Source organism: Centruroides vittatus, unplaced genomic scaffold (genome assembly GCF_030686945.1).
Source record: "Centruroides vittatus isolate TY-2023 unplaced genomic scaffold, ASM3068694v2 contig_364, whole genome shotgun sequence".
In the NCBI taxonomy this organism is placed as follows: domain Eukaryota; kingdom Metazoa; phylum Arthropoda; class Arachnida; order Scorpiones; family Buthidae; genus Centruroides; species Centruroides vittatus.
In genome coordinates, this window is record NW_027122188.1 from 5,685,472 (window position 1) to 5,709,379 (window position 23,908).

At 26.4% G+C, this 23,908-nt stretch overlaps 1 protein-coding gene across 1 annotated transcript in view; it reads left to right on the plus strand.

Moving 5' to 3' along the window:
- Positions 1 to 3,878: 3,878 nt before the first annotated feature.
- LOC136975152 (homeobox protein 2-like) overlaps positions 3,879 to 23,908 on the plus strand; it is a 60,635-nt gene continuing 40,605 nt past the window's right edge. The window contains exon 1 of the mRNA XM_067270180.1: positions 3,879 to 4,186. The gene's annotated coding sequence lies outside the window, so the exon portion shown is untranslated. The remainder of the gene's footprint in view (positions 4,187 to 23,908) is intronic.

Genomic DNA, 23,908 nt, shown 5'->3' on the forward strand with positions numbered 1-23,908 from the left:
TCCCACGTGTTCTAATTAAGGAAAATGACTTCAAGAAAGAAAAAAAAAATCATTTTTAATAAGGAAAAGATTTCAGACAAAGACAAGTTCTTAATTCTTTACACCTATTGAACAAATATTGAAGTTTTCAAGTCTGTATACACACGGTTAATCTTTGTTTTATCAGTTATCTATACCTAATAAGATTCGAATATCGAGTGATGCAAAATGTTTGTTTAAATATACAGTTTACACCGCCACTTAGATGTTTATTGTGTTGAATTCCACTATTGACCTCCAGTTTTATAGCCTCGGGCATATATATATATTTTTATTCGCACATTTTTCACGATGAGAAATCTTTATGAAGTTGGCATAACACAAGGTCAATGCAGCTAATTAGTTATATCTTATGGTGTAACAATGCCTTTATATATATACTGTATATTAAAAACTCCTTTTAAATTTTGGCATATTAATAAATTTAAAAGATCTATGTATTGTACAATTATTTAAAACATATATATATATTTATTTAAATTATTATCAGTTATATAAAACATCAAAATCAAACGCCAATTAAACTTTATCCTCAGCAGTGGACATTGCTTTAAATAGATTATATTAGGAAATCGTTTGAAAACTGATTTTTAGATGAAGTTAGCATTAGAATTTATTCAAACAATGATATTTGTTTCCCTATAGAATATTTTCCCTTTCTACAATGAGGAAATTCCCTTTATAGGGGAGACAGAATGATCTCGAAGACTCCTATCACTAAGAAGGATTAGATTCGAATATGATCAATACTTTTTATCCTTATTCATTACCCTGATTGGGACTCTTTTTCTCCCCAAATTTGTATTGACCAATCTCATTTCCGATCAGAAATAATTTTAATTAAAACAATTGAAAATGATAATAAAGAAAATTGAATTTTAAATAGGCCATTTTAAAAATTTTTTGAAAATCCTCTTAAAATTCTTAAAATACTTGTAAATCAATAAATGCCCATCCGATTAATCAATGTTAAAGTAGAACTTGATCATCCCTCTTTTATAAATAAGGATTAGATAAAAGTAAAGAAAATATAGCCTATAAAATAATTACACTTGTGACTAACTCGGTATGTAATTATATCAACTCACATAATTCATTTAAAAAATGTATATTTTGAATGACATTTCCGGGGAAGTGTATTCAAACTGGAATAATAATTTTGCTTATTAAGTCAATTTATCTTTCATTGTTACTTAGGGGGGAGCATTTGTATATATTATTATTATATTGTAACAAAGATACGGATCTAGTTTATTAATGTATCTGATGGTAATACATAATACTTGTATTTATTAAGGTTAAATTAACTATTTTATTTAGTCATTTTAAATCAGCGGTATTCAATTATCGTATACAAAAAAACTAATCATAATTATTATATCATAGAAAATTACATAATAAGCTAATTATATAATAAAATTAAATTTATAAATTCTATTACAATCAGTTTCTTTTAAATTGTACCTAGAATAGTTTAATGGAGGAACTGACGATAATAATTTCTACTAATGTTTATGATAATATAGGGTATACGTATTGTATTTTACTTATTTTACGGTAACAACAGCAAATGGAACTTGAAATCACCAAAGGGAGGAAGTCATTTTTAACAGAATTTATTGTTAGGAGTGGATATAAAATTTTTAAATTACCGTATGCCACAAACACAATCTTTTCTTACGTCATCTTTTGTTCCACTGATCTAATTACGGAACAAAACAATTCTCTATTTTCGGGGTTTAATAGCCACTACGAGCTTTTATTCTACTCCGAAATACCCAGAAATGCAAACCATAATGTATAATAGTTTAAACAGTTGGATTTGATATACTGGAGATAAACACTTTCGACAAAATTGATTCAAGAAAAACATAAACGACGATCATTTATATATATAAATATCCTTAAATATACTTCACATCTTTCGTATCCGTTAACCCAATGATGCCTTATTAGTCGTGCGTGAAAGGTAAAACGGTTACGTAACAATAGAATTAGTGACGTCACATACAGGAAGTATGTACGGGTCTCATCTTAAACTCAGCTGTTAAGGGTCATTGTTATTTATATGTGCGCTACTGTAGGTTATAAAGTCGCTATGTTTGGTAAGGACAGCCACGTCAGGTAGCACGAAAAAAATAAGTCCGAAATTCTATTTAAAAAATATCTTCAATGGTGCATAATTTAGTGTTATACGCGTGTTTTTAAAAAGGAAGCATACTATTAACTGTTATAACGTTTAACATTGAAATTTTCTTCGCATGCATTTGTTAAATGAAATATCTTATTTAATAGATAAGTGTGACGCATATCATTTTGTGAGCTTCGATATGAAAATTGCGAAAGTAATAGGGGTCTGACCTATTTCCGAAGTTTCATAAATTACACGTCTACAGGTGATTAAATGCCACTCATAACAGGGATGCCAATAAGATGAAATGTGTTTCAGAATTCATTAAAATGTGATTACCATCTCCTGCCTTTGAGCTCCTACTAACGTTTTTTAAATTAAAAAAATAATTTTTTTTGTTACATTACACAATTAAAATTTCAATCAAGATTAAAATATTCCTTTGTTAAAACAAATGCGCTTTTATATAAATAAAGAATGACTTCTTTAGTTATTCTTTATTTATTTAAATATGCATAATCATAAAAAAAAAGTAGTAGGAGGCAGTCTATTTAATTCCGAGAGTGGCTGATGTTTAAATAGAACAAACATATCCTTTGAGATCAATAATAAGAGACGTGGAGAGGGAGAAACAAGTACGTGCTGAATTACGTCATTCCTACCAGGACTACTACTTTAAAATTGATTGCGATGAATGGGAACACCATTATATGCAAAGCTTGCTTTGTTATTGAAATACAATCTCTTTAAAGTCGTACTGATTGAATCTAAGTTCATATATATATATATAGGCCTATAGATAGATAGATTCTTCCCTATTTGATAACATTTAAAATATAATTTTAATATAAATTTATAATTAAAGTGTATTAAGAAACTGTAATATATATAAGCAGCTGCTAATTTTTTTCTATTTTTTTTTTTTTTATTTGGAGTATCGAGTTTGTTGACGCTACTAAATAACTGAATTAAATTAAAAGTTCAGAAACCTAGCAAAAGCATTCTAAACTTTAAACACCTGTCCCCACGTTTCAAATATTTTGAACAAATTTTATTGAAAACCCAAAATATTTCAGTCGTATATTTAATTTATTTATACGCCAGAATAAATGGAAAATTGTAACAGTTATATATCATATTCATTTATTAATATCTCTGTAAATATTTTCTTTATCTAAACACTTCGAGTAGTACTTAAAGAATGGTTTCGGAAGCCGTAACGTTAAAAAGTATTTGTAACTGCAAACGTTACACTCGAATGTAATCCAATCCGTAACATATTTCTCACAGTTTTTCGTTTAAATTTTTGTCTCCCTTTTTTTTAATTTTATACTAAAACGATGAAAGATAGGTTTGTATAATGTTTACATCTGGATTATATCAGTTATGCAGCGGAGAGAAGAAGAATAATTTTGAAAACGAGCGGCAAATTTTTAAATCCAGAAAAGCAAAAATCTAATCGGTTTCTAAATAGAGGGAGGGAAAAAATAAAATAAAATGAAATAAAATAAATATAAAAGAAAATAAACAAGAAGGGATCTTTGGGAAAAATAAAAATCACGTCGTTTTTCAGTGGAATCGTATTTAATCCCTTCTATAGATCCGTCAAAACAAACCGACTTCGGTCGATTGTGTTCTACCCACACACTTTACTCCCCTAGTAGTAAAATGGAAACGTTCCGGTGTGTCACTTCGTTCGGCTTCTATCATCCTCACCATTCTGCATTTCGCAGTGTTGCCGACTCGTTCGAGGGAAGGTTGATGTGGAGAAGAGGAATCGTCATCTATACCTCTCTTATTTTTTTATACTGTGTTGTTATTACCTGAAATGCCAACTGGATAAGGTTGAGTTTTACGTACTATATATTAAAAGATGTCGGCGATTTCGAATGATAACGTTTTGACTTTCTGTTTTGGTTGACTGTCGGACGGTGATGCTTCGTCGGGAATCGATGTTCTACAACCAGAATTTTTGGAATATATAGAATTTTAGTAAATATTTTATCTTTAAATCAGGTAAGTGTGCGTGTGTGTGTGTATTCGTGTTTTATAATAAAGCTGAGTCACTTAAAGTTAAAAAGGAAATTTTTGCGTATTATTAAAGATTTATTTTACTTAAAATTTTAAAATTTGTATACGATATTATTTTATGCATAAATTTTAAAACATATTTCTGCTTAGATTAATAAATTCGAGTAAATGTTTAATGCTAAAGCGTGTTTATGAATCTACATTTTTGGAATATTTCAAGTTTCATTCAAGGAAACGTATTGTATTTTCTCCCTCTTCTTTTCCTCCAGGAAATAAATTCTAATTAATTATTCCGTATAAAAATTGTTTATTTCAATGCACTTCGATTGAAATACAATAAAACGAATAAAAACAATTTGAGAAGTTCAATAATTCCAATTAAATTTGTATGTAATTTGAAATAATTAAATTCGAGTACGTTATATTTAACGATGCATTAATAGAATTTTTTTTATTTAAAAAAAATAGAGTAAACGTGTAGAAACAATCGAGATGATAATTGAAATTGTTTGTATCGAAGGTCAGAATTAACGTTAATTTGTTACTATAAATTTAGTTTAAAGTAACAGATTAATTATAGGAAAACAAACTTAAGTGTCGATTAATAATGAATTAACAGCTCCTATAAGGCGAATCCTTGTTGAAAATTATCGTCACAGTTCACTTGCACGACATGCAACTATTCGTAGCGAACATCTGTTTTACAGGAAAGCCATCTGCCAGAGGTATTCTACATTATCGCCCGCAGGATGTGCGACACATTTTTTGAAAACCTGTACAATTTAGATGTCGCAACCACTATTTATACAATATCTTCACGATATGGTTTGTTGGAATATCAACAATAGCTTTAATCAGTAATTGATATTAATAGTCGTATATTTCGCTGTAATTTCGTAATATTTCGAAACAGCTGAAGAATTAACGACGTTTATTTTGTATATTTCGCATAAAATTATCGATCAGACAGCGATAAATACCACAAATGTTGATTAGATCGGGAGTAGGTAGCTTTGGAACTAATCCAATAGCCGAAGTGCGAGTTCAATGTCGGTCACCGTTTCTAAGCGATCGAAGACATCGGTGCCACAGTGTCTCTACACCTGTGTACTGCCCAACGTATCGAGATCTACGCCCTGAAAATTGGTTTATTGTTTTCCACTTTGAACCAACCTGACACATTCTTCGTGTTTTCATTAGTACGGTCAATACGAAAGCTTTTATTAAATATAATAAAAATACATTTGTTTATTTATTTTTATAAACAAGCTAAGATAAAACACGTGAAAAACGAATTAAACCTGTTCTCAGAATACAAAATTATTAAGTTTCAATACTAACGAACGGGTGCAATGTACAGTAGCTTGTATCGAATGTTTTTCTATCTTATAATGTTACATTTTTAAAAAATTTCTTTCATACAAACTGTACGATAGCTTCGTGTTTATAATAAATAATAAAAGAATTTGACCTAATTACTTAATTTAAACAGAATCATTGTTCTTTGATTGAAGGTGTTTCGATCAAAAATTCTGGATTGTTCAGCAAATCTCAAGGTTGGTTGTTTTGTAGAATGGATTCAATAGGTACAAAACCATTTATTTATTTTTTTACATCGCTGTAAACTGTACTTAACGTTTAATATTACGTTTAGGTAACTCAAAATGATAATCGTTTCTCAAGCTATCAACTATTCTTAAGTTAAATAATAACAAAAAAAAGAGCTTCGTATTAATAAAAATACATTCTTGAAATCCTTCAAGCAACTTTATATTAAAATATAAAATGATTGTATGTGTGCAAACGGGTGGAAGTTTTTCACCACAGTATTGTTGCAGCTACTTTTATGCTTTCATAAATCATCTTAATGCTTAGTTCTCGAAACTTAACGACGCGATGTTTTGATTAAGTGGTGAACAATAGTTTTTGTTCTAGTATTTTTTTATTTTTATTTTCCTTGAAAAATGTTATTTTTTTTATGGAGAAGAGAAGGAAGATACACTTTATGACTAGAGATTTCATTTAATCAAAATCTAAATCGACATATAATAACTTTAATTATATGTTATTACCTTATTATATGTAAACATTTGAAGTAATGTCGCTCATTTATTTTAAATCTCTTCAGTAAAGATATTAAAAAAGATAATTTACTGTTTATTCGTCTACAAGTTTAATTTTTAGAAATATAATAAGTAGAAATTCTAGATTTGTCTGTCCGTTCAATTATAGAAATACGAAGAATTTTTGTATGATTTTACACAATCTTTGTAAGTTTTATCAAATGTAGATAAAATTTAATCTTTTATATTGTAATTATTAACTATATCTGGTGTTATCAATTGTAATTTTATTATCTGTATTAATATATATTATATTATTATGTTACAGAAAAACAATACATTATTTTTGGAAATATAGGTCTCTATACAATTAGAAGTGACATAGCCCTAATTATATATATATATATTGTATATGGAGTATAATTTATTCATCCCTAATAAGCAATTATTATTGATTTAATAAATAAAATGTTGGCACTTTCGATCAATTGGCGCCAATAATCGTGGTCACGTTGGTCGTATCCTACGTACACCACTGATCTGTAGTATTTATATATACATATATTTAATACTGTATACGCTATGATTACGTTTGGCAATAACACGTGTAGATTTGTAGTTACACTTCGCTTGAATGTTGCAAGTTTTCGTGTTTCTTTTTATGTAACCAGTGTGTCAATAGAAGATGTGGGCAGAGACGGAAGACATGGTCGACAGACCATAAAAGTAATCCAGGACGAGATTCCAACTTGAGATTTGTTGTTCCAGAAGAAGTCTTGCGATATTCGACTACTACTCTCTACATTTCTCTAATAAATATATACACACAAAAAATATATATATATTTTTAATATAATTATATTTCTGAGCTTTGAAAAGTACTTTTAATAAACAGAACTGAAATAATAAGGAGGGACAAATTAATGTAAATACATTAAAGTAAATTTTCGAAAATTATAAAATTTGTACACGATTTCATCAGAAAATATCGTGACAAACAGCACGCATGGTGCTTATATTATTGATTACGAGTGGAAAAGTTTTCTTGGAAAAAGTAATTAAGCGTTTCACCCTAGATGAAAAATCAATATATTTTTAAATATAACATCAAAGAGTAGTGTCGTTTATCAATGGAATGATTATCGTAGACCTATCGTTCTTTATAATAACAAAATACACTTTGACATTACAATGAGTTTCGTAAAAGAGTTGAACCATATTTAATCTCTCATCCGTTTTATTGAAGTGCAAGATTGACATCGCGTGTAAGTATAAAGTAGATAATATTTAAAATAAACAGAAATACCTTCAGGAAACGATTTCCGTGTGGCCAGCGATTTCGATACACGTACTTGTGTTTTTTGACCAGGGTTAGTTTATCAAGCGAGTTGATGTGTGACAGTTGAGACATTCTTGTCCGGTTCAATAAGCTGATAGAGTAACGAAATGATTGCTTCTGATCTTTCTTTAAGATCTCGCATTGTTAATCTTGATTTCTACTCACAAGAGTTATGTTTCGCTTTAATAAGTTACTGTATACATAGACATAATATTGCAAATGTGAAAATTTCGCATCCTTTGTGCATTGGGCATAATTCAATGTTTACAATGGATTAGTAAGTTAGAACTATTAGTCCAAAATTAGTCCGTGTCACGTCATGATTGCTCAATGCTTAAGAAATGATAACTTACAATGACCTTTCTCTTATTTATTCTGCAACCGTATCAAAATTATGCTTACTAATGTTATTATTAAGCTCTATTAATATCATTCTTGTGATGTAAACAAGACATTAAAGTCTCGTTCTACCTTTATTATTATTATTTTCTCATGTAAGTTTAGAACATATAAGAACTTGGGAAGGGACATTGTTCGATAGACATTAATCTCTAATTAAGTAAGAAACATTAAATGCTATTCAAGTTTTTTAATGATTATTTATTGATTAATGATTTTTACTCAATACAAAAAGTGTTTCATGCTTCGTAAGTACTAACTAATATTCAGTAATTGCTTTGATTTGCAATAGATTAAACTATCGGAAAAAAATAACAATGAGAAAATATATAAGCATGTATACGTTGTAAGCAAAAATTAATTTTAAAGAAAATATTGGTCATCGAGGCTTTAATATTCTCAAAGCCTATCTCATATAATTTTTGTTGAAGCTTCATACACCAGTGGAAACAGAAATGCTCCAATGAATCTGTTCTTCAAGCGTGAATGTTTCATTAAAATTAAACCAATTCCCTGTCGAGGTTTGTACTGCGCACTTGCTAGCGATCGATATTCTAGTAAATGAAGTATTTTGAATCGTGAAAACCTTAAGGCAACGATTAAAAATCAACACAGGTAGCCGAAATTTTATTAAACCAACTACAATGAATCCAAGATTAGCATATTTATGAAAATTACTTCAGACATTTGACCTTATCAGATTTACCATGGTACAGACAAAAAAGAAAGATTTAACTACCACTAGTGGAATTTAATTTGAATAATTATAATATCTTTCAATAGCAAAAAGATTAAATGCACATCATCTTGTTTTATCTGAGTATTTAAATGTAAGGAGATCCGAGTAGAATAGCTTTGGGGGGATCTTTCGATTTAAGCAAGAAAGAAAAAGGTTACTGCTTCAATAATAAATCCATTGTTTTAGATAGATTTATAAAATAAAAATGTTCTAGAATTTATTCTATAACTTTGCCGCTTATTTTTAATTTTGTCGAATTTATTACAGAAGTAATCAAGTTATAAGTTTGAAGTTCTTATTAGACTAATTATGTTTCAGATAGCATCCTTACGTTCATTTTATCAACTGTTTCTCATTTCCGTAATAAATTATGCGGAAATACAATTTTCCTGTGCAGATTCTATTTCCGCCTCGTCTAAATATCGGTAACAAATATCCGTAATATCCATTATTAAGCTTCGAAGAATCAAAAATGTTCCTGTTAACATATAAAATCTGGTTCAGGTTTATCTAATTATATCGAGCTGTATTAAAAAAAATAAAGGAAATGCGTATTAAAAAAGTAATTAGACTTCAAAAAATAAAACAAATTAACATTTAAAACAGAGGTCTAGATGTATTCCTGACACATTTATTACCGAGAGAAACAACTCCTTCTTATTTATCCCATGCTTTGAGCCACGACAGGAGGTCACAAATTGCATTGTTCCATAAAATACATACATTATGTATTATATAAATAGTTTGTCTACTACGATAGTGTTCATAGATTTAGCCTCAGCAAGGTGTTCACACGAGGAGGTTAAAGAATCATTCATTCATGACATCACTCTCTTCTTATATTCTCAGAGTAAGCGGGGGGATTATAATTATGTGACTGAGATTTTTCCTGTACGTCTTAGTTTCTTTTTCTTTTTTTACGCCTCGGGATTTTTCTCGCCTATGGATTACAAATAGAACTTATGCTTATAATAACCCAAATAACTTTTTTTTAACTGGAAACTGATCTGGAATCTGTTAGTTGATCTTGAGAACTTGGATGTTTTTCTATTGAGCAAAATAATTACAGAGGAAACTCTTAGCTTACTAACCTTATTATTTCGAGGGCGTAAGTTACTCTATTTATTTTAGATTGTCGACGTGTATTACAAATGTTTTACCTTTTTATTTTCTTGATAATTCGTTAAAAAGTAACATTCATTAGTTTTAGACCGATTATGTAAAGCTTCGTAATATTTTACTCCATATAAAACCAAAAAATATTAGTTTCTAATTATAATTTTCACTTTTTAATTTTAAAATTTTCATACATTTTAAGCATGTGAAATGTTCTTTTCACTATTTTTGTTATCTAATTTCTAATTACGATGTAATGTATTTTTTTTATCATAAAAAGTTGCCAAGTTTACCGCTTTACACTACATTTTCATAATGCGTACGAGTTAAAAGAAGGGAGGAAAAAAAAACCTATTTGTCGGGATAAACTTTGTGCAGAAAGTTTTTTCCCCCCTCCCTTCTACATAAAAACATAATCATTTCTGTTGTTAATTATCTGTTCTAGCTAATGGAGTGATTAAAGTACCTCAGAGCAAATTTTTCTGCGATGAAATTCTGTAAACATTACCGTTTCTTGGGTGGATTTTTCACTCAATTAGCAATTAATCGCGTAGAATAGGAACTGCTTTAGGCAGACGGGAGAACGTAATATTCTGAACTCGCAGACTTAGAAAAATTATCGAGAGATTCATCTAGGAATTCGTAACGCTCTGAAAAACTGTTATGAATACAACTGATATCGATCTATGTAATTTTACTCAAACTATTATTAGGATTTGTGTGAAATTTCTTTGTCGTATCTGGAACGGATGATTTCCAAAATGTGTTCTAGTCTGTAGAAGAATTTCAAAACACCGAAAAAAAATATATTTTTACAAATTTATTTACGTTATTAGTTTATTATTTTATCAATTTGTATAAATTTAGGGTCTTATATTAATATAATATTCTACTGTTTAATTTCCTCTTTTGTTGGTATTTTGATTTTATATATCGGTTTATATTTAATATATCTCTTTCTGATTTACTCGAAAATGAAATTTAAATAATTAAATTAATTGCAGATTATAAGATATTTTAGTGTTACTGCAAAGATTTAGACGTTAATTATAACATCGGTGCAAGAAAACTTAGTTTATGCAAAAGAATTTTTTGATCTTTCAGAGATATATTTTGTAATAATTCGTTCATGTAATGCTTTAATCAGATTATTACGTATGCTTCATCTATTTAAAATTCCATTCGTAGACTCATCTGTATTAATGATTGGGAAGCTGTTCAATGTCGATTTATGTAATATATCTTTATCGAAAATTTAGTCGAATATCACCGGAAAGATTACGAATATGAACTGAAAAATATTTAAATCGATAAATTAAATTATTGGAAAGTTTATTTATAATGTACAATGGTATTTTTAAAAATATTTAATAACGTAAATTCTATGACTAAATAGTAACGATTGGAATAATTTAACGATAGACAATCTGCTTAAAATAGCGGATATTTGCACAAACATAATTTTAATTTATTATTATTACGGTTCCTTAATTTATTTATATTAAATTTAATATTTTAAAATCATTTTTTCGGTATTTAATTGTATTATTTTTGTTATACTTTCTTTAAATAATCCATTCATAGTTATTACTATATACTAACACTTAAAATCATACTACAAAGCTTGATAAAAAATTGTTATATATATTTTAAGAAATTGTAAACATGTATAAATCAAATTATAAAACACTTGCTTTACTTATATAGCGTTTACTCATTAAATCTTTATGTGAAGACTCAATAGGTAAAGCTTTTCTGAGTGACGAAACTAAGCTGGATTGATAAATAGACTCATCAAGGATATCCTCACTGTTTTATGGCCTTTCTAAGCATTTATCAGTCACGTTCTTGTATGTTGACTTTCGTACTCCTTTCTTTCTATCACTAAAAATAGAATTTCTTGAATCACAAAGAATTTTCTATGTTCAATCTGTTGATATTCAAACAAGGTAAACGACCTAATTTTTTCTATTTAATCACTAATGTTGACATTCATTTCATACACTACATACTACAAAGCACTAAATTATTATTGTATGAATCATAATGATAGATATTTACCTGTTATTACGATTTATAAAATAAAAATTTCATATTTTAAAACGTTCTCATAAATTAAAAACAAAATAAATGCTCTTAAATATAATACAAAAAAAAATGTTTAATCGATTAATTATTAATTTTATGTATAACTAAACACAAACTGATAGCGAGAGATGATTAAATTTCTGTATTTTTAATATATATTTTTGAGTAATTATGTTTCAACAGATAGTTTATACGTTTTTAAACCAGAGTAAAGAATTAGTGAGACCATTTATCACTTTCCAATCACTGAGATTTCATGAACAGATGGAGGTGGGGATCATTTCTGCTTGTATAACTTACCTTAGAAGAATGTTCTGACAGGATATTAAATTTTTATAAAAATTTATGAGTCTTATTTAATTTCTTGGCAGGAATTGGCTGAAATAATATTCTATATACACTTAAGCTATTTTGAATTAAAAATTTGTAAGTCATTTTTATAAAATTTCAAACTATTAAGAACATGATTGATTATTATTTTTCATAGTATTATTAAAAATTCTGTTTTAATTATCAGGAACATCTAAATGATATTGTATAAATAGTGATAAATAATATAACAATTAAACATTCTTCAACTGTTATTTATAATTTTATAGATTTTTTTCTTTTATTTGAAAAAAAAATCACAGCAATTTGTTTAAAAAAGAACTGAACAGACGGGAAAAAGGTAAAAAGCAATAAGTTCTGAGCTTTATATTTAAGTGGCTACTAAATCAAACAACACTCAGAAAGAAGAGAAATGAATTGTGACAAAAATAACAGATGACTCTTATATAAAATCAAAACGTATGGATAACGTGGTATTTTGGAAATGACTATAAGGAAAAGAAAAATTGATAGATTATAGCTTATAGAAGACTTCAGTAATGAAAGCCGAGGTAATTGAAAATAATGTATGTTATTGCTTGAAATGAAAAGAATCTGTTATTAGAAATGAAAGGTTACTTTATCAAAATATAGTAAATACAGTAAAGAAATGATAAAAGGAATTTTATTCAATTCATCTTGTAAATATTAATGTAATACTGTATATGATATACTGTATACATTCAAATGTTTAATTATAACAATATTGTTTTTTATATTAAGATTCAATTAAAAATTTTTGCATAATTAGAGTATTTCTCAGAATTTTTAGTTGACTCATATTTTTATTACCTTCATAAAATTTCGAGTTATATAAGGGCAATCGATAATCATACCTAAAACTAATAAAATACTTTACCATTAAAAACATTTGCTATAAAATCAAATAAATGTAATCAATATTTATTTTAAATTTTTGTAAATCAATACACCACTTTTACAGCTTATATATATAGATATTTTGGACTAAAATTAAAAATAAAATTCTGTATACTAACAAAAGTTAATTTTTTATCAAATATAAAATGAAAACTAAAAAAAAAATAAAGTCAAAAATAGTTTAAAATACTATAAGGAGGCGTATTGATATGAGCAGAAAAGTAAGGAGAAAAGAATGATTCGAAAGCGATTTTCAATAGCAACTGTTAGAAAACTCTACTTGTAGATTTTTTTCTTCGTTTTCTATTTATAAATGGGTCAAATGTAATCTTATATGAAAAAATATTTATTTATGAACAGTAAAAGCTTTGATTTATTTATGAATTTTGCACTTTGTGTTCTTAATTTCAGCTAATTGCTATCGAATAAACGCTTCATTTAAAGAAAGTAGTAATCAAAGATTAAAAATGTAAGATCTTTTAATTTATTTCGTATGAAAAAATAGTAAACAATCATCGGTATTATATATCATTTGATATATATTTAGATCCTATCAAACCACTTAATAAGTTAAAAAATATGAATCAAAAACCGATCGAATATTAATCTTTACATTGCACTATTTATAATAATTAATTTAAAATAAAATTCAATTATTCTCAATTTTTCAAGCAATAGTACTTAATCATTATTACTTTCTAATAGTAAGTTACAGCTTAGTAAACAAAACTAATTATGGTGCCTTCATTATCATCTGTTAAAGTTATTAATGATTGTAATTTAATCTTATCTGTGACTCACAAAAACAGGAAAATTATATATATATATATATATATATATATATATATTGCGAGTAGAGTTCACATTATCAGAAGATTTTAATTATTTCTTCACGTTGAAATAAATGAAGAAAAGAAAGAAAAAAAAAAGATTAAATGCTTTTATTCATAATTAAAAATCATAAATATCAATTTTGTAATCGTAGTTAATTTTCAAATGTAATAAACGGAAACAAGAATAGAAAAATATCCCTAGAGAGATTGAATGAATGATAACTATAATTTGCTACTGTATAACCTAGCAACCGATTGCAGTTTGCTTATTATTCTGAAAGGTATTCATTACCTCGTTGGAAATATACTAGTTAATGGTTGAATATATATATATAATGTTTAGTTTAATAATACTATTTTATTGATTAGGCTATACAAGTTCGTTGACTCCTGTCTGTCTACAGTTGTCAGCTCCCTATATTCTAAGGGATATTGGGGACGAGTATGACTCATTTCTGTCAGATCGATCCTTTCATCGTCCCGCACTACAAACGAACAAAGACGTGATATCATGTTCTGAGAATCACGTATAGGCTTTTATCAATAAGCTGTTCGTGCTTTAGTCGAAATAAAATCGAACTGTACTTGGAAATGCCGTTTATAAGTATCTTTTAAGGATTTAATTAATTGTATTGACACGAAACTTAAACTGTAAATGTAAATGCTCTTTTCGTATTATCTCTTCCTCTTCTCTGAAATGAAAGAGACTCTTATCTTTCACCATTTTTTGTTTTTTTTTTAATAGCTAGTTTTTCTTCATAAAATGATCTTTTTTTATATACAGAAGAAATTAATTATTTAATAACAGAATATATTTTATCTTCGTACGAAAATTTAATGTAATTATTTATTTATTTATTTTATCGTATTAAAAATTATATATTAACTGTTCTACTATTTGTTTTTAATAATTTTCTGTCCTCTCTGAGGGTTGCTCGTTGATAAGGCTATCATATTTAAATGTCATTCGAAATATATTTAAAATAAATGTAAACACTTCAATAAGCAAACAATGGAACGTAGATGATGATTCTTTATAAATTCCATCGGATTTTATTTCTGCTTTAAAAATTCAGTTTTTAAATTTACGATCAAATGGCCGCTTACAAAATTCTATCATCATCATAAAGAATTTAAAATTACGGCATATTTTTAAAAAATTTTATTAAGATTTTGTCGAAAAATAAAAGCTTTACATAAGAAGCTAGTTTAAGCTTTACGTGGAATTAATTCTAAAGTTTAATGCTTTATAAATAAAAATTTTTAGTGTCTATTTCGTTAAATTTATTACGATTTATTTGTACTAAATACATAATTTATTATATAGGTTTATAGAATGTTTCATTTTTCTATATCTAATAAAAGATGTCTATCAATCTATACACGCCCTCGATAGTTACAAGATAAGAAAAAGAACATTGGTTTAGTACAGCTCATTTTCTTCTCTGTCGTCCTACTATTCAGATAACACTGATGATACTGGCTTTGTCGGCAGATAAAATACGATGACCTTCAGGTTTGCATGTTTATGTAAAACGATATCTGTGTGTAAGATTATAAAATTAGATGATCATATATCAAAGTATTGTCATGACTACATATTTTAATATATTTTTAAAATATAATATATTAAATAATAAACGTATATTCTTTAATATGACATGATTATATAATATAATGTAAGAGGGTAATAAAATTTTATATATCTACATACAACATACTCTTGAACTTATATACATTATAGTAAATAAGCCCTACGCATATATATATAACTTATATAATTAAAGTTATATAAGTTATATATAACTTATATAACTTTAATTGTCATTAAAAAAAGAAAGAAATTTTCCTGTTTTTGTTATATATTTTTCAGACTAGGACGTCTAGACACTAAATTATATAAATATTTATAAAAATTATAACGTAGACCTGTATAATTTTTAGTGCATAGATATCCCAGCCTTATACATTTATAATTCAGTAGCTTTTAAGAATAATTACTAATTTTTATCTAAGTAAACGAAATTTTGTCTTTAAAACATATTACATATTTATAAGCTTTCAACTGAATTATTAACGATTTTATGTTACAATCAACATTAAACTACAATTTAGAATTCATTTAATACTGCTTGCTAATTAAAGTTTATACTATTGAAGATGATTACGTCCATTATCCTACATTAACTCGTTAGAGTATACGCTAAATCCTTTTGTTTATTGAACGAGTAATGAGCGCATCATCCTAGAAATTTTTAACAGAAATTGTTCTACAGGATGATCAGGTTCGTGAATAATAAGAAATTTTATAAATAATCTTTTCGATTTGCAATCACTTGACCTGTAATACCGTATATATAATTTATGATATAATAATATTTGATCTGCATTACTGTAACGTTTACGATTAGCAATTTGTAGAAAGCTTACTAAATAGGATTATTATTATTATTATTATTTATAAATCATTTGTGTAAGCAATGGCATATTGAAGCAATGGTGAAATTAAAACTTGTTTTCTTTTTATTAAAAGTTATGAATTATTACGTGCTTTTATACAATTCGAATCTGACTTTTGACCATCTAAAAATATTATTCTATGATTCAACGATTTGAATAAAATAATGTTACATGACTACGATGCAGAAAATTCGAATAGATCTTCGTGTTACTTTCTATTTTGTACGATTGAAGACTCTGATATACACTGACCTATTTTGTATTAAATTTTAAGAGTATGTTAAATACATACTGCTCTATTATTTAATGTTATATTGTTATATATAATGCTCTATTATCAAAATTCAATATAAAAAAAAATATAAATTCCACTTCACAATATTCAGAAATAAAATGTTATATTTAATATAGCCTATATAATTTTATGACTGTGATATATTACTTAAAAAGTCATGCCATGACTTAGATTTTATCAATAAACGATACTAAAGCTTTATTTCTTTATTGGATTCCTTCTCTCGGTTTCTTATAGATTGGGTCTATTTGTTACATTCTCAGGATAAACACCCCACGAAGGACAATGGACAGCAGATTCTTTTTTGAGTCACATTGAAAGAATTCTAAACTATACATCTCCAAAATTGGTCATAAGGGATAAATAAAATCGAAAAAAGGATTCTAAATTTAAAGAAAAGAGAAAAAAAACTATAACAATAAATTTTCTTTTATATTGTACTGTACCTTTGAACGATGAAAATAGCATCAAGGAAAGTTTTAACATTTAACTTGAAAGCAGCTGTAACTAATAAGTAAGAAATATGAAATTAAATATCATAAAATTTTTCTCAAATTATCTATATTCTGCATTATTTTTTCATAAAGTTTCCTGCCAAATATAAATATTTAAATACGAGAAGTTGCATTTCTAATTTATATTCTATTCATTTTGAAAAATCTGACGATAAAGAAAACCTGATTTAGAAAACTGTTACATTAAAGACTAGTTGCGTCAGCACACAATGAACTTAAAAGTTACAGTATTATAGAAATTGCAGAAGCAATTCTTTCACCACATAAAGAAAGCAGACCGACATTCTTATAAATGGGTGTGCACTAGGCCTCTATATTTGTTCTTATGGCTGTATATCCTGTTATGTAACGTAAATTTATATAAATCAAATTATCGTATAGATAGTCCTTATGAATTGTTTAAAAATATATAGAATAAGCTTTTGAAAAGAAAAATATATTTCGTTTTACCAGACCTATTTTAAACTATGAATGACCTTGCATTGTTTATTAAATGCCTTTCAATATTTTCACGATAGCGTAGATTGGGCATTAGTAATAGAGTATAAATAAATATAATTTTCACAATAATAAACAAACGGGGAATAAAAAGAATAAAAATATCCAAGCTCTCAATTAAGAATTTCTGTACTAAAATATTACAATATTGAGAAACAAATCTTTATATTTTAATATATAATATTCAGATTTAGTAATATATAATATAACTATTCAATATCAATGGAAATATTTGTGAAAATATAAAAAGAAACCAAACAAATTGAATATAGGTTTTGAAACATTTAAGAAAATACATCTTCCTTAAGATACTAGACCATAAAAAAAAAGATTTATCTTATCAATATCTTAAGAAAGATTTATTATTTGTGTGAGAGTTTAATCGTTATTCTTTGTATTAACCTATCTATTCAAGAGTATAACAACTCAATCTTACGGATAAAAGGTTTAAAGATATTGTGGATACTATAAATCTCTTCTTCTTTAAGGAAAATACTGAAATATGTCTGCGAAAAATTTCATGTTTTATACTCTTGTAAAACTATTTTAGAAACATTTTCCAATGTTAAAGTGGTAATAACATGCTTAAACTACAAAGTTTTACTTATTTTAATGATATGCATAACTTCAAATAGTAAAACTTGTAGAGTATCACCTTTCATAAGAAGTTGTTGACCTACAATATAATGTTTCTTAGCCAATAGAAGTGTAGAAAAATATAAAATTTCATTCATTTCATACCATATTGCATTTCTGGAATTTGGTGATAGCCTTCACTCAATGAGGGGGTTAAAAACTTGTATCCTACTTTTAAATTTAAAAATATAATGTTTTAGTTCGGAATAATAAATTTTTTCTTTTTTTATTATTTCTTCGGCATTTTGGTCAGATATAAGAATACGAAGCAAATTATCCAGATTCTTAAACTGGATAATAAGAAATGAACAGGATAAGTTTTTATTGAGCAAGTTAATTAAATAATTTTGAAATATAATTGTTCATTCTCAGATGGAGAAAAATAATAATTCTACGAATGAAATGTAGCATTACAAAATTAAGAAGCCATTGACATGTTTAGTTGCGACATATAAGCATTCAATCAGAGTTTAAGTCCAGTCAGGAAACAAGCTACAATTGTTACATCCTCTGTGACCAGGAAACGGATTTCAGGCGGTGATTCGTCACGTGGCGACATTGTTAAGTTCTGCAGGGAACTATCACATTTGTTTACTGTATCTTCCACAATACTCATACTATTGTATGAGTAATTTATGTACTCACAATACTCATTTATGTATCTTCCACATACATAAATTACTCATACTATTGTATGAGTAATTTATGTATATTAAAATCATCTTTATATTTTTATTTTTATTATAAATTTATATTCTCACTTGGCTAATTAATTGTTTAATCAATATTGATATTGTAATTTAAATTATTATTTTTGTAACGAACAATAAACACATAATTATAGTTAATTTTTTTAAAAAGTTTATGACAGTTATTTTAGTCATTTGTAAAAAAAGACAGTTGATTTATTTATGAAAGAGACTAAAATCATTCTTCATCTTTTTAATATCTGTTTGACATAAAAAATAGACCTGTAATCAAAATAATTTTTTATGATTTAAACATATTTGATTGTTGATATATAAATCATTATTTATATTTTTAAATCTTCTTCTTGTAATGTTTCCTTGTCATTCCATTGTAATCAAAATACTTTACTTTTTTATTTAAAATAAAAAGAGTAATAATAAAAATAAAATAAAAAGTTACTTTGTCTAGTTACTAAGATAAGAATCAAATTTTTATATTTATTTTATGATATTTACTTAATAAATGAATATAAACTTCTTTTTAAAATTAATAATTTGATTTTATATTACTTTTCTTATTATTTTGTAGAAATTTTTATAAAATTAGTGACTGTGAAATTACAATATTTGTTATTTAGATTTGTGAATAGACCTATTTATTTTTTCATTTAAATATTACAAAAATTCATACTTGGATACACTTATATATTAAATTTAGTTTTGATTTATTCTACTACATCTAATAACACAGCTTTAAAATTAGTTTCTAAGAACGAAAAAGTTTTTTTTTATATATATATTTATATATTTTTTCGAAATTTCACTATTTTTAACCACTTTGAATATAAAAATAATGACAATAAATAACAATTGTCTTACATCTTTTCATAGGCTTTTAATTTTTATCGATTCTTAAGCATCCTATTTTAAATAAAAAATTGTTAAAAGCTGATTATATATTCATACATAATGAGTGTATAACATTAATCAAAAAGTTATTCATGACATTCCATTCATTTTAAGTAGCATTTTGAAAAGGCAACAGACTATGAAAATATTTTTAATATCATCCATTTTCAATATTTATAATTGTTCTGTTTCTGGTTTTCAAATTATTGTATGTGTTGCAATATATCTATATATTAAACATATACAAACCTGTATAATTATAATAATAAAAAAATACTTTCTTTACAATAATAAATTCCCCTTATTTTTATAATTCTTGTTTTGGAATTTTAAAATTTTCAGATTTTAAACATTAAAAAAAAAATTGACGAAAACGTGGAAATTTTATAATTAAATTTTGATAAAAACGTATTGAAAAGGAGGAAGATCATTTTTAGTTTTAAAAGTTTCAATTAATTTGAATATAAATTAACAACTGTGAAAAATATCCACATACTTTTTTAACTTCGAATAAAAGAAGAAAAGTTCTTTTAATTAAATGGATATCGATAGGTATGTAATATTAATGCCAAGTTTTTGTTTCATGTTGAATATTCAATTATAATTTCTTTAAAAATTAATAATTACGTTAGCTATTTTCTAATACCGGTATTTAATTTGATTTAAAAAGTATACATGGGGTATAAAAGCACGTAACAATAACATTATTATTATTATTATTGCCACGTTTTTACATAAATCATGTCAAGTTTGCAAAATTCGAAAGTTATGTAATGAGAATTGTTATGAAATTCTAAAGTAATGAGAAGAAACTAGGTTGTCACTCGAATATTTTTAAGTAGAAACTCGAAGTTAACAAAAGACGTGCGAAGTAGCTCGCCATTGTGTTGATCTGTTTGAATATAATCATCTGATTGCATATAGTTTACACTTGGTTGATTGCTGTAATTTTAACAAATGTAAAGTCTATTCTACATCAAATGCATTTAAGCTAACTGCTGTAACAATTCTCAACATGGCGTATAAGTAGTAAGTTACACACTTTAATTCTATTAATTCTACTAACTAAAACTAATAAAGTATTTTCTTAAAAATTGTTTAAAAAATATTATTCTATATCCGGATGCAAACTTCGATTGTTCTGGAACAATACAAATAAACCTTTCTTTTTAAATTCTGTTTTCGGCAAATCTTTCCCACATGTTTCTTCACTTCATTTTTTTAAAAAAATGAAACCCATTAAAGCGTGTTATTTATAATATAATTGATGTTTCTGCTTTAATTTTTCATTTCTTAAACGCGAACGTACTAGAAATTATCATATAAATTTATTAGAGCGTTATGCTTCTTATACCTATTTACATTCTTATAGGGAAAGTTATTTATTGTTATAGATACTATACCATTGTAATATTAACTGAATCGTTTATGCATTTGGGAATCTGATAAAGTGAAGGTCAATAAACTAGATGATCCATTCCTTAGAAAACTTGATTTAGATATTTAGTGCGATGACCGCAATTGGTGTTCATTGCAGCCATTTTTATTGTTTCATTGTAGGTATTGGTACAATATCAATCATTATCAAGCTCTTTGTACATACATACTCGATAATTTCCCGTGTCTTGGACTGATTAATGGCAACCAAGCAGAATTTCTGTTACGTTTGCTGCAGTCATGAAATGCAAACATTAAAGGCAGAAATAATAAATAACTTTTTGAAACTTTTTTTTTCTATTAATTTTTATTAAAATGTAAATTCGTCCTTTAGAATTTACGTATTTATAAGCAGAAAAGAAACTTAATAATATAATAATATATCGCAAAACACGGAACAGTTTATTAATTAATAATTGCATGTAAAATTTATTAATATAATCATAAACTATATAATTACTGTATATCTATTTAAATACATGCAAGTAATTTACATTAAATGCAACAATTGTATTTTTGAAATGATAAATTTTTAGTTCGATACAACATTTTGTAATATCTTTAAGAAATTCTATAAATTTATCTACCTACTACGAACAATCTCAGTGAACTTATTCTTACTGGAATAAAGAAAATTAATTAAACGATACAAGCGAATGATTTTAATTTTAATTTACCGGTAAAAAAATATATTTGTAAAATCCACTAACATGTATTAATTTTAATAAAATTATCCGAAGGGAAAGTTCGGTTTAAATCCAGATGATTCACAATTTTCGTTATATGACCCAGGAAGTTCTGGACATTTCACTGCAAGGTCGACCATGAAAAGAGGCGTTTCTATTAAATCCATCCAGGTGTACCACATCTCATTATAACAAGCCCAACATCCTGGATAGCTTGTATACAAACTTATATTCTTATAGCCTAAAGTATATTATTGTATCAAATACTTCTCATTTCTATAATTTATGCCAGAAGCACAGATTAAGTGCAGACTATCGCTAACGGAAAGTATCAGATTAACAAAACAAGCACGACCGATTCATCAATGATTACATGCCTACTCGTTTCTCCGATATTACAAGCAAGGTTAGAGGGCCCAAACAGGTCTTGTTTCCCATACGGCCTTAATGAATATAACGTTACTCTTCCTGTTTGAAGTGAACGACCTCTTATACATTGAATTTTAAGACTTGTTTATTTAACTTTATATCTAATCATATATTCAACAAGTATTTTTTCAATGAATAAATTTTAGTTGTTTCGTTCTGCTCGTTCGGCCTTTAATTCGACGGACCTTGTCAAAATGACCGTGTTTACTCGGTTCATTGATGTAAGATGTACTTATCGAGGTTTTGGGCGACACGCATGGTGGTCTCATCGATGGCATCAGGAAGTCAATGCATTTCTTACCATAACCATGATACCTCCTTGTTTGTGTGTGATTGACATTGCATTTATTTCAAAATAACGTTAATTCTTTAAAAATTAACAAAAGCAATTAAATTAACAAATAGATGATAAATTTATCAGTAAATTCGACCAAATAACATGTTGAAGTAACTAGATAAACTACTGAAAGGTTTCTTCTATTATGTTATTGAAGTCCACAAACATTAAACAATGGGAATTGAAGACGTTGGTTAGGATGTTGTTTCAATCCCATTAACTGCGATTTCGTGCAACGAAATGATAATATAATTATTGCTTACAGTTATAAAACGAAGTTTATTTAAATATAACCGTTTCTTCTCCTTTATAATTATTATGTGAAACGTTTAAGTAAAAAGACCACTTCCTAGAATACCACGAGACTGACCTGTTTCAATGACTCGCAACAGAATCTGCACAACCGTATCGAAGTTTATTGTATAAACTTATTGTTTTTATATCTTTTATGAAGTTCAGGCATTTTTTGAAATATTATATCATAATAATTTAACTGTAATTTATTTTTCATCTAAATTTTATTATAATTAAAAATGGGGTTTAAGTAATCTGTTCAATTTGAGGTTAATAATTTAATAACCAATTGCTATGAATATTTAAAAAAATAGTAGTCTTTGTTAGTTTTTATTTAAATTTTATTTTTTATCATTAAATATAAATTTCGTGTATTTTAAAATTTTTTATTATATATTATAGTTTAAATGAACCATAAAGCTTTTTATTTGATAAAAAGTAATATTTTGTTTTTACAAGAACAAAACTTTAAATAAACATGTCTTTATTTACTATTAGGAAATCATTTATAATGACTTTTCTCGATCTCTCATTAATATTTTCTTTGTGTTTATTTATTTATGATTAATATATAGGCTTACATAGACTATATATTATAGCGAATTCATATTTTTCTTTTCTTGATTCAAAACTAAATATTATTGTTTTTTTTTCTGAAATTCGAGATCATCTATTATTGCTTTGGAGTTATTGGATT